Source organism: Adiantum capillus-veneris, chromosome 5, assembly GCF_014529385.1.
Source record: "Adiantum capillus-veneris isolate H3 chromosome 5, ASM1452938v2, whole genome shotgun sequence".
Classification (NCBI taxonomy): domain Eukaryota; kingdom Viridiplantae; phylum Streptophyta; class Polypodiopsida; order Polypodiales; family Pteridaceae; genus Adiantum; species Adiantum capillus-veneris.
Genome location: NC_140935.1, coordinates 69,171,895 through 69,184,888, shown reverse-complemented (window position 1 = coordinate 69,184,888; position 12,994 = coordinate 69,171,895).

Sequence of the window (12,994 nt, the reverse complement as noted above, 5' to 3'; positions counted from 1 at the left end):
TAGAATACACACATGAGATGATGTATATATAGAGAGGACCTGGATGCCATATATAGAGAAGCCATATATTGAGTAGCTTCACATATAAGCTCAACACTGAGTACTTGGTCCTTACCCTTACAATGCAAACCGTCATTGATAAGCCGGTACCTTGTGGCCTTCCTGGTAAGCCATTTCTTTTGCCCTTTCGTTAGATCCGATGGAAATTCCCCTGTTTCCAAGAAATGCATGATGTCGAGTAAGGTGTCACTACCTTGAAATAGAGGGAGATTTAGCTTTATAGCCCCAACCACCACTTCTTGTAGTCTTTCACTTGCTAAGGTATCAACTTCATGGTTTTGAGCCCTTGGGATGTGGTGTAATTGAATTGCTTCAAACTTAACCAACAAAGTTTTTACACAGCTTAAGTGAGTCCTCAAGCTAGGATTCTTACATGTCCATACTCCATTTACTTGCCTTATCAAAAGTAGAGCATCCCCAAATACATTAAGGCACTTTACCCCTTGTGAGACGCACCATTGTAACCCCTTGGTCAGTGTTGCATACTCAGCTTCATGTTAGAATGTGATTCTAACAAATGGCCAAGCGAACATACCTTGATACCTTTGTCATCAAAAACCACTATGCCTGAAGCTGCTTTGTCAAAAGCTCGCTTGTAGTGATAGCCGTTTTTTGGCTCTCGGTAATTGCCATAGTGAGTTACTTCACCCTACCAAAATCACCTAAACATTGTGGCTATTCTTACCTTTTCATTGTACATAGGAGTGTGTGAGCTAGGGGGCTTTTCCCATATCTTCTTAAAACTCTCAGCTAGCTAGTCACTAGGCTAGTTGAGCCAAAATAAATAAAAAAAAATCAAAAAAATAAAATAAATTATGGCCCAGTTGTGTATATATATTTCATTGTACATAGGGCCTAAATATAGGGAATTTTCATAATTATTTTGGTATTTATTTAAATATTTCTACTTAGGTGTGCATTATTTTCCTATATATGCTATGTACATTTACTCACCATTACCATAATATTTTTACCTATGTGTTCTATAAAAAATCATTTCATGCAAGCTTCTCTTATTTTTGGTATGAATACACTCCAACAAAAAATCTCAAAAATACCTTTCACTAAATTCCTATTTCCTAGAGGTATTTTTTCTTATCTCTTGTAAATAAATATACTTCAATAAAAACAAATGAGGGTCCCCTCATTTGATTCCTTATATTTTCATATATCTCTTTTTTCCATTTTATATTTATATATAGCTGACACTATTCTAAATTCCATAAATTGTTTATATATACTAACTTGTTTTTTCCCATCATATCCATGTATTATATTTGTGCATAAGCCACAATCATGCACGTTTTCAAACCCCTAAGAATCAATTAGGTCATGCTCTAATTCAAGGAGGGGCTCACCTTTGGATCCATATGCAAATTCAACAAAAGGGGGGCCACTGAAGACTTTTTTGTTAAGAAAAGAAGGTATTTGGTGGGATTTTTTATATCCATCTCCACTTCGAATTTGAAGCGGTAGTCAAAAGATACAATGTGGACCAAGAGCTGAATCATCACCTCAAAATTTTTGGTGATTTTTGGAGCAACCACCGGTGAGCTAGGATTTTTTGAGTGGACCCCAGTCTTTCCACTTTTCTCACAAGTAGCCCATAGTCTTCTCTCACCTCTTTCCACACTTCTACACACACACACACTCATTCCTCTCCATCCCTCACTCAAACCTGCACCTTCCATGGTTTCTCTTACCTTCTTCACCATTAGACTTCCATCTTACTTCCATAGCTCTCATATGAGCTCTACATCTACATACACCATCTCTATGCCTCTCTCTATTATCTCCAAAGTACAGTTCCATCTTACCCCTTCTATATATACATAAATTCAGCATGTAAACTATGCTTAACCTATACAAATTGAGAGATCTCATCAACCAAATTTCATTTTTATCGCGATAATCAACTTTGGTGGCGGTAGCATAAAGAAGAGAAAACGAAGAAGAGGATCGATAGTCATTTTGAGAACCTACACAAGTAAGTCCAAAACTTCTTCAAGCTTCACCATCACAAGGATTTCCTCACTTCATTCAACCATCCACCTCATTCTACCCATTGTAAATATATCATTAACTTTCTAGTGATTACTAACACTAACACAAAATAGCCATTGACCTAACCATAAAAGACACCTCACCTCAAGACATGTGAATAGTAACTCTCTCTCTCTCTCTCTCTCTCTCTCTCTCATTCGTGAAAATTCTACTTTCGCCTTATCTACTATTGATAGCCGTTTTTCGGCTCTCCATAATTGCCATAGTAAGCTATCTCACCCTACCAAAATCACCCAAACACTATGGCTATCCCTACCATTTCACTGCAAATAGGCGTGTGTGAGTTAGGGGGCTTTTCCTATATTTTCTTAAAAAACCCTCAGCTAGCTAGTCACTGGGCTAGGTGAGCCAAAAAAATAAAAAAAAATAAAAATAAAATAAAATTATATTATGGCCTCTTTGTGTGTAAATATTTCATTGTATATATGGCCTAAATATAGGGATTTTTAATAATTATTTTGGTATTTTATTTAAATATTTCTACTTAGGTGTGTGTTTTATTAAACCTATGTACACCTTCTTTCATCCTCTTACACCATAATTATATTTTTTTTGGCCAATATGTACATACTTTAACCTCATATTTTTCCTTTATACAAATCACTCCCACATTTTCACCCTCACCCTCGTGAAAACAAAAAATTGATTTCTACTCATTGGTTACTTTTATTATATTATTTACTTGCATACATTTTCCTCTTTCACCCAAAATAATTCAAGGAGAGACCATATCATATGATTCCAATATCTTTCCATATCCATAACTCCTCCATATTTTTATTATTATTTTTACTCATTATTCTAACACCATGTGCTCATTGAGCTAAAGTCCATGAATAGTCCATACACTAGTCCCACCATGTATATATTTCTTATTTCACCAATAATCCTCCTCCATGCATGGGTCAAGGGCAACTTGAATGCTTTGTATTATAATATGACAAAGGAGGGGCTCACTCTTGGATGCATTGTACAAATTCAACAGAGGAGGGGACCACTAAAAGACTTTTGCAGGCCTAAAAAACAGGCTTTTTGGTGAGAATTTTGGCACCTATCTCCACTCCGAATTTGGAGCGGTGGTTAAAAGAGAAAATGTATCCCACGCTCTGAATAATCACCTCAAATTTTTTCATGATTTTTGGAGCTACCAGCAGTGAGCTATGATGTTTTGAGTGGACCCCAGTTTGCCCACTTTTCTCACAAGTAACCCTTAGTCTTCTCTCACCCTTCCACACACCTACTCACTCTTACACATCCCTCCCTCTCCTTCCCTCACTCAAACCTGCAATTTCCATGGCTTCTCCCACCCTCTTCACCATTACCCTTCTCTCTCATCCCTATAGTTCTTTTATGAACCTCTACATACATACACCCTCTCCATGTCTCTCTCTATTGCTTCTATGTTACAATTTCATTTACCTCTCCTAAAATATCTAAAATTCAGCATCTTAACCATGATAACTTCTGCAAATTGAGTATTTTTCATCAACAAATCATCTTTTCATCGTGGTGGTCAACCGTGCGGCGGCGTAAAGAAGCGAAGAAGAAGAAGAAGACCAACGGTCATTTTTTCCACAATTTACACAAGGGTGAGTTCAAGCTTCTTCAAAGCTTCACCATCTCAATGATTCTCTTTTAATTCACCCCTCTTCCTTCATCAAATCAACTCACTCTACCCATTGTAAATGTAACATTAACTTTCTAGTGATTACTAACGACTAACATACTAACACAAAATAGCATTGACCTAACCATAAAAGACACCTCACCTCAAGACATGTACAAAGTAACTTTCTCTCTCTCCCTCTCTCTCTCCTTTTCCTTAAAACTCTACTTTCACCTTATTCACCATCAATAATGCTCTCTTTTGAGCCCACACCCATGACTCAAGCAGACAAAGAAGGCCCGCAATGTTTTGATATTCAAAAAAATAATAATCCTGATTTGTTAGCTTGTAAATTAGGATTTCCAATAATCTTTATGAGGGGTCTCCAACCTATAAATAGGCCCCTCTCCTTCTTGTAAAACAACCTCCAACATCTCACATAGCACCCCAACACTCTATGCGTGAGGAGAGACTTAGGTGTAGCAACCACTTGTGAGCTTCACTCTTGGTGTGAGAGAAGCCTTCAAGCTACACATTGCAAGTGAGAGAGCGTGAGTTCCACAAATCTCAAAACCACTATTTTACATGCTCCTTCATCATCAATAAATTGAGGTTTGGTGCATCAAAGGCGTGATTCGACGTTTAAATCTTCGTCCTTCCACTTGTGCAATACGGTTTGGTAAATTCAAGGTGACTTGTGTATTTTGAGTTTTATCGGTTGATCTTGATTTTAGAAAGTGTTTTAGTGTGTTTTCCATTGCCAGTTTTGTGTCCATTGTAAGAGGGTATTGTGGTGAGAGGTCTCCCACACCCTAAGACAGTGTGTGTGTGTTTTGGCAATGATTAGCAATCACTAAGCATTGAGTGAGTTTTGTACAAGTTCTACGATAGCATCATAACGAACCATCTCCATTTGCAAGTCACAAATAAGGTATTACGCAAGATCCTTCCCTCTCTCTCTTCCCTTTGCTCTAGCTCTCTCTGGTCCATTTCATGTGTGTCTTGGTGTGAGGTTGTTTGTGTGTGTTGTGTGGTGCATCTTCTTGGTTGTGCCAAAATCTCTCTTGCGTCCTAGTTCGCATACCATAACTAGGTGGTGCCCCTATCTTGTTTTGGTTTGGCTGTGGGTTTGTTGTTGTGTTGTGCTTGTGGTTGCCCCAGCCCCAATTGAGCAGCACGGGAGCCTTGAGGGGTGTTTAGAGGTCGCCTCTCTTGTTGCCCGCCCCGGACCGCCTCAATTTTGGTGCCCCCAGTGAGGAAAGGCTTGTGTATCTTTTTGTGTAGGTTCAACCTTTAGCATAGTCAAGTAGGTTGCATGAATCACGAGAATTTGTATGATCCTTTCATTCCCATTGCAAGGCAAAAGGTACACATAATTGTTAGTACTAAGTTGCAATTTCAGCGAGTAATTCGTAGGATTTTAGGTCCTCTTAGGTTGGCCGAGATAAACGCTTCAGTAAACCCTTTTATTTTGCCTCTGATTAGGTACGACCTTAGTTTGGACGTCTATATTTTTGTTTTGTTTTGAGTATTAGGTCATGCATAGACCATGGATAATGGCCCAGGAATAGAGGTTTTCCCCTTCCATTTCACTCCACACATTAGAATAAACATTGCAATTAGTAGAAAAATCCATTTTCAACAACGTATGGTATTCATGTTTGGTGCCCAAAGAGTAGGAGAAATTCTCGCATCACCAAACCCTGTCATTCTACCTCTTATTGATTATCATAGGTCATTTGATGTGAATATTTTTATTTTGTTGTAGAATAGATTGCAATTTAGAAAATATTATTGTGTAAATCTTCTAAAGAAAGAAAAAACAAAAACGCGTCACTTTGAAATTAATTCAATGGAGAGCCAACGCCAAATGTCTGGATATCCTCTTTTCTTTGGAGAGCCTGGAGAGGATGCAGAATTATTTCTAGCGAATTTCAAGATGTCTTGCCGTATCAAGAGGATAGTAACTGATCAAGAACGTGTAGAAATGTTTGAAGTGGTCCTTAGGAAAGATGCTAGCACTTGGTTTGACTCTTTGCCTGAGGAATTTAAAGGGAATTACACGGAAGTTTTGAATCGTTTCAAGAAATACTTCTTTGATCCCCAAAACACTCAGAAATTATGGCAAGACATTGTTTCTCATAAGCAAAAAGACTTAGATGACTACTACTTGTACAAGCAAGAGTTCCTACGTCTTTGGGCTCTATGGATACGAAATGTTGCTAACCCTGGTGATGGTGCAGAATTTCTAAAGAAGGAGAGGTTCATAGCCGGACTCTTTCCTGACCTTAAGGTAAAAGTTGAGGCGGGTGCACCTGCTACCTTTGATGCAGCTGAAACTAGGGCTGCTGAGAAATATAGGAAACTCAAGTGCTTAAGGGGGGAGGTTCCAATAGAAGGTCTTAGACCCAAAGGTAAGTCACAAGCATCAACATCTAAGGAGCTTCCTGAGGTAACGGTTGAAGTGATTGAGAAGTTAAATGAATCCTTAAGCAGCCTGTCAATTCACCTTGCACAAGCCGTAGGTCCAAAGGGACAAGCAAAGAAGTCTGAAGAGCGAGACCCACGACCTAGGAGAGTCTTGCAATGTTGGAATTGCGGAGAGTCTGGACATGGGATGTATAATCGTCCTTGGCCCCGTGGAGAGCCAGGGAGACCTAACTTGAATTACCCAGTGATGAATGCAGGAGAAGGAGCTGGTCAACAACCAAGGCTTCTACAAAGGCCAAATGGACCAAGACCACCTCCACAAGGGGTAGAAGGAGTTCCACCTTTGCCAGATCCAAATGTGCATGTGGTAGAGGTGACAAATTCAAATGAGGTTGACATGGAAGCCAATGGCATTAAGCGTGGCCGACGAAAAGGTAAAGAGAAAGAAGGAGTCACATCACAGAGTGACCATGGACAAGGCAAGAAGGCAAAGGAAACCAAGGAAACCAAGAGGACTCGACGTCGTATCAACCTCCACGACTTCCCTCTTGGACTTGGTATGGCTCCGTACAACTTGTTGGAAGACATGAGAGGTAAGGGTCCTGATATTTCATGGCCTCAATTTCTTGCATTATGTCCACAAGTTAGGAGGGATTTAACAAGGGCAGTTAGCACTAGGAGAAAGGTAAAAGAGAGTGTGCCTGTTGTAAAAATTGCACAAGCTGAAATGAATGAGGACATTACACCGGTGCTAGACTGTTACATCAAAGGAAGATTGGTTAGGAAAGGTCTAGTGGATGGGGGTGCACAAATTTGCATCATGACAGAGGGACTCATGCAAAGACTAGGCATGCACATCCATGAGACACCTGAAATCAAAGTGAAAATGGCAAACAATAGCAAGGCTAGGTGCGTAGGAATTTGTAAAAACGTTTTTGTGGAGGCCTTTGGCATTAAGAAGGCAGTGGATTTTTATGTTATGTCGACCAAGGGAAGTGGTTATCCATTTATCCTAGGAAGACCATGGCTAATGAAAATGCGAGCTTTGCAGGATTGGGAGAGTGGGAAATTAATTTGCAGGAATGACAATCATAAGAAGGTTGTCTTTGACATGAAGGAGCAACGCCAAGAGGAGCTCCATGAAGAATCATCTCAAAGTGAGACGGAAGAAGGTTGGACCGATATCACTTCAGAAGAAGAAAGTAGCAGCAGCATTACTGAAGAGGAGTCTTCCATCGAAGTCATGGGGGTAAGGTTTAAGCCAAGCAACCAAGAGACCTCTTGTCAAGGCTTGGAGGAGGTAGGTCCTCAAGAGAACGAAGGTGTTCAAGATGAAGGGATGCTGGAAGGTATGCTATCAACAACACTTACAAAGGATGAAAGAGAGGAGTTCAAATGTGTGCTAAGGAAGTTTCCTAGGCTTTTTGCTAAAGACTACACCGATGTGCGTGGAGTAGATGCTGTTCAACACAAAATTGAGTTGAAGCCAGAGGCCACACCTAACGCTCAGAAGCTACGAAGGCTAGGAGTCATCAAGGAGCAGGCTTTACTCAAGGAGGTAAGAAAGCTTCTAGCAGCAGGGTTCATTTATCCAGTGGAGAATTCAGAGTGGGTCTCTCCTGTTGTTGTCACTCCTAAGAAGAACGGCAAGTGGAGGGTGTGTGTGGATTACCGTCCCCTCAATGAGGCAACAAAGAGAGATCACTTTCCCCTCCCATCCCAGGATGAGATACTAAATGAGGTAGCTGGTCATGAGAAGTACACTGTGTGCGATGGTTACTCAGGTTACTTTCAAATAGGGATTGCACTAGAGGATCAATTGAAAACAACCTTTATCACTCCTTGGGGTTGTTATGCTTTTAGAGTCATGCCATTTGGTCTGACAAATGCTCCTGCAACATTCCAACGTTTCATGAATATGGTGTTTCAAGCATTCTTTGGAAAGTCAATTAGGGTGTTCATTGATGATTTCTGTATTTATAGCTCAAAATCATTGCATCTACAAAGGGTAGAAGAAGGTTTAAAGAAGCTCTACGACATGGGAGGTCAACTCAACCCCGACAAGTGCCATATAGGTGAGGATGAAGTAATCTTGCTTGGTCATAAAGTTTCTTACAAAGGCATTGAAGTGGATCCTTTGAAGGCAAAGGCTCTTATTGAGCTACCATCACCCAAGAGTCTTAAGGAGGTCATCTCATTCATTCAAAAGGTGAAGTATATGTCACGCTTCATTCACTTAGCCTCGGAGTTACTTCACCCTTTGCAAAAGTTGACACAACAAGTAGAATTTGCATGGTCTGATGAGCTTGAAGAGTACTTTTGTAACATTAAAGTCATTTTGTCAGAGCTACCAACACTCATGCCTCCTTGTTGGGAGTACACATTCTTTGTTAGCTCTAGTGCTGGGAAAGAAACAATTGGTGTTGTGTTGCTACAACAAGATCCCCACAGTACAAGGATGCGACCCATCTACTTTGCTAGTAGGGTCATGAATGCTTTGGAGAGAGACTACACAGAAGCAGAACTCATGATGCTTTCTCTCATGTTTGCGGTGAGAAAGTTTAGATCCTACCTGCTACCAAAACCTTTTGTAATTCTCACTGCAGAAAATTTGTTCCCTTGGGTGTCATCTCAAATGAATCTTAGTACTAGGATCTCAAAGTGGATTATGGAGTTGCAAGAGTTTCAATACTCTTTCAAGGTAGAAGATAGTGTGCGTGCACAATTGGCAGGGATTCTCACTTATAGGGTGCACGAAAAGGAGATTAAGGTGCCTGAAGTAAAGACCCTACCATTGCCACCACCAAAAAGTATTCCTAATGCTTTTACTTTGTTCTTTGATGGAGCTTTTCGTCGAGCCACAGGAAAAGCAGGGGGAGGGCTAGTGTTGCTCAACCCAAGTGGAGAGGTGGTCATGAAAGAGAAGTTCAATCTACCAAGTTCAGCTAGCAACAATGAAGCAGAATAGGACACTCTACTTCATGGTTTGAAGATGTGCATTGGCCAAGGGATACAACGCCTCATGGTAAAGGGAGATGCACTTCTCATTGTTAAACAGATTTTAGGCATTTGGGCATGCAAGAATGAGAGCTTACGGACAAAAGTTCATGCCATTCGTAGATTGTTTAATCAATTTGAAGAAGTGCAACTATATCATATTCCTAGGAAACAGAATGAAGATGCTAATTTACTTGCACAACAAGCCGTTGCATGTGTAAAGAAAGAAGTGCAGGTCATCATGGTGGCGGCTGCTGTGAAGCAACCGAGGTACCAGGGATTGGAGTCATTGGCTCCCATCATTGGCTACATTTTGGAGGGTGAGTTTCCACCAGACTTCACAAAAGCTCAGAAGAGGAGACTCATGAAGAAGGCAAGCGTATATCTCTTCCTAGAAGGCTCCCTCTATCAAAGAGGGAAGGATCAAGTGTGCAAACGAGTACCAACTATCAAGGAAATTCGAGCCATTCTAAAAGGTTTGCATGAAGAGGCATGTGGTGGTCATTTTGCCCAAGAATTAACTGTGAAGAAGATTTTGCTTTCGGGGTATGTTTGGCCAAGTTTGCATGTGGATGTTCAACATTGGTGTAAAAGCTATCATACTTGTCAGATAAATGGAAATAGAAGGTTGGTGCATGGCCCGAGGCAAATAGTGCTTGCAAATGGACCCTTTGAAAAGTGGGGCATTGATGCTATGGGTCCTCTGCCTAGGACAAAAAATGGTAAACTCTACATTCTAGTGGCTGTAGACTATATGACTAGGTGGGTGGAAGCACAAAGTGTGGCAAAGGTAAATGCGAAGACAGTGAGCAAATTCGTCTACACTCACATTTGTTGTAGATTTGGCACACCTTTGGAGATTGTTTCTGATAATGGTCCAGGGTTTAGAAAAGGATTGCTTACAGAAGTTTGTGAAGAGCTTCACATTCTACATCGTCATAGCACACCATACTACCCACAGTCAAATGGTTTGGTGGAGAAGGCTAATGGTGTCATTGCAGGAATTATTAGAAAGATGGTGCAAAACAAGACAAAATTATGGGATGACTTCTTGGATGGTGCCTTGTGGGCATATCGAACCACATATAGGGAAGCCACGGAGTTCACACCATTTCACTTGGTCTATGGTCAAGAGGCTTTGCAGCCTATCGAGCTCAACATTCCAACAATGCGACTTCATGGCAAAGGAGCACAAGATGATCAAGAGGTATGGATGGATCGACTTCTTACGTTAGTGGAGCTTGAGTGGAAAAGAGAAGCAGCATATGAGTGCTACAAGAGGAAAGCCACACAAGCGAAAGAATCGCACGACAAGAAACTGAAGGACAAAGGCATCAAGGAAGGAGAGCTTGTGCTAAGGTATGACAATCGACTTGACAATCGTTTTGATGCCAAGTTTGAAACTAGATGGCAAGGGCCATACATAGTCAAGAAGGCTTTCAATTCTAGTTACTATCAGCTTATGGACTTGAATGGTAAAGAGCACTTCAGGAAGGTAAACGGGTATCGCTTGAAGCCCTATTTGAGTCGCCTTATACCAAAGGATCTACCAAAGATCTGTCCAAAGGCCTCTATCTCATGTAAGTATTGTTACATGAAGCATGAGTGTAACTCCAGCCAAAATTCTGAGGGGCCAAACAATGAAGATCTCGTCAAGAACTCTGAAGCACTCTCTTTGGAAAAGATGCTCTATGATGGTACATGAATATACCATCATCCTGGGGGGAGGGCTATTGATAGCCGTTTTTCGGCTCTCCATAATTGCCATAGTAAGCTATCTCACCCTACCAAAATCACCCAAACACTATGGCTATCCCTACCATTTCACTGCAAATAGGCGTGTGTGAGTTAGGGGGCTTTTCCTATATTTTCTTTAAAAACCCTCAGCTAGCTAGTCACTGGGCTAGGTGAGCCAAAAAAATAAAAAAAAATAAAAATAAAATAAAATTATATTATGGCCTCTTTGTGTGTAAATATTTCATTGTATATATGGCCTAAATATAGGGATTTTTAATAATTATTTTGGTATTTTATTTAAATATTTCTACTTAGGTGTGTGTTTTATTAAACCTATGTACACCTTCTTTCATCCTCTTACACCATAATTATATTTTTTTTTGCCAATATGTACATACTCTAACCTCATATTTTTCCTTTATACAAATCACTCCCACATTTTCACCCTCACCCTCGTGAAAACAAAAAATTGATTTCTACTCATTGGTTACTTTTATTATATTATTTACTTGCATACATTTTCCTCTTTCACCCAAAATAATTCAAGGAGGGACCATATCATATGATTCCAATATCTTTCCATATCCATAACTCCTCCATATTTTTATTATTATTTTTACTCATTATTCTAACACCATGTGCTCATTGAGCTAAAGTCCATGAATAGTCCATACACTAGTCCCACCATGTATATATTTCTTATTTCACCAATAATCCTCCTCCATGCATGGGTCAAGGGCAACTTGAATGCTTTGTATTATAATATGACAAAGGAGGGGCTCACTCTTGGATGCATTGTACAAATTCAACAGAGGAGGGGACCACTAAAAGACTTTTGCAGGCCTAAAAAACAGGCTTTTTGGTGAGAATTTTGGCACCTATCTCCACTCCGAATTTGGAGCGGTGGTTAAAAGAGAAAATGTAGCCCACGCTCTGAATAATCACCTCAAACTTTTTCATGATTTTTGGAGCTACCAGCAGTGAGCTATGATTTTTTGAGTGGACCCCAGTTTGCCCACTTTTCTCACAAGTAACCCTTAGTCTTCTCTCACCCTTCCACACACCTACTCACTCTTACACATCCCTCCCTCTCCTTCCCTCACTCAAACCTGCAATTTCCATGGCTTCTCCCACCCTCTTCACCATTACCCTTCTCTCTCATCCCTATAGTTCTTTTATGAACCTCTACATACATACACCCTCTCCATGTCTCTCTCTATTGCTTCTATGTTACAATTTCATTTACCTCTCCTAAAATATCTAAAATTCAGCATCTTAACCATGATAACTTCTGCAAATTGAGTATTTTTCATCAACAAATCATCTTTTCATCGTGGTGGTCAACCGTGCGGCGGCGTAAAGAAGCGAAGAAGAAGAAGAAGACCAACGGTCATTTTTTCCACAATCTACACAAGGGTGAGTTCAAGCTTCTTCAAAGCTTCACCATCTCAATGATTCTCTTTTAATTCACCCCTCTTCCTTCATCAAATCAACTCACTCTACCCATTGTAAATGTAACATTAACTTTCTAGTGATTACTAACGACTAACATACTAACACAAAATAGCATTGACCTAACCATAAAAGACACCTCACCTCAAGACATGTACAAAGTAACTTTCTCTCTCTCCCTCTCTCTCTCCTTTTCCTTAAAACTCTACTTTCACCTTATTCACCATCAATAATGCTCTCTTTTGAGCCCACACCCATGACTCAAGCAGACAAAGAAGGCCCGCAATGTTTTGATATTCAAAAAAATAATAATCCTGATTTGTTAGCTTGTAAATTAGGATTTCCAATAATCTTTATGAGGGGTCTCCAACCTATAAATAGGCCCCTCTCCTTCTTGTAAAACAACCTCCAACATCTCACATAGCACCCCAACACTCTATGCGTGAGGAGAGACTTAGGTGTAGCAACCACTTGTGAGCTTCACTCTTGGTGTGAGAGAAGCCTTCAAGCTACACATTGCAAGTGAGAGAGCGTGAGTTCCACAAATCTCAAAACCACTATTTTACATGCTCCTTCATCATCAATAAATTGAGGTTTGGTGCATCAAAGGCGTGATTCGACGTTTAAATCTTCGTCCTTCCACTTGTG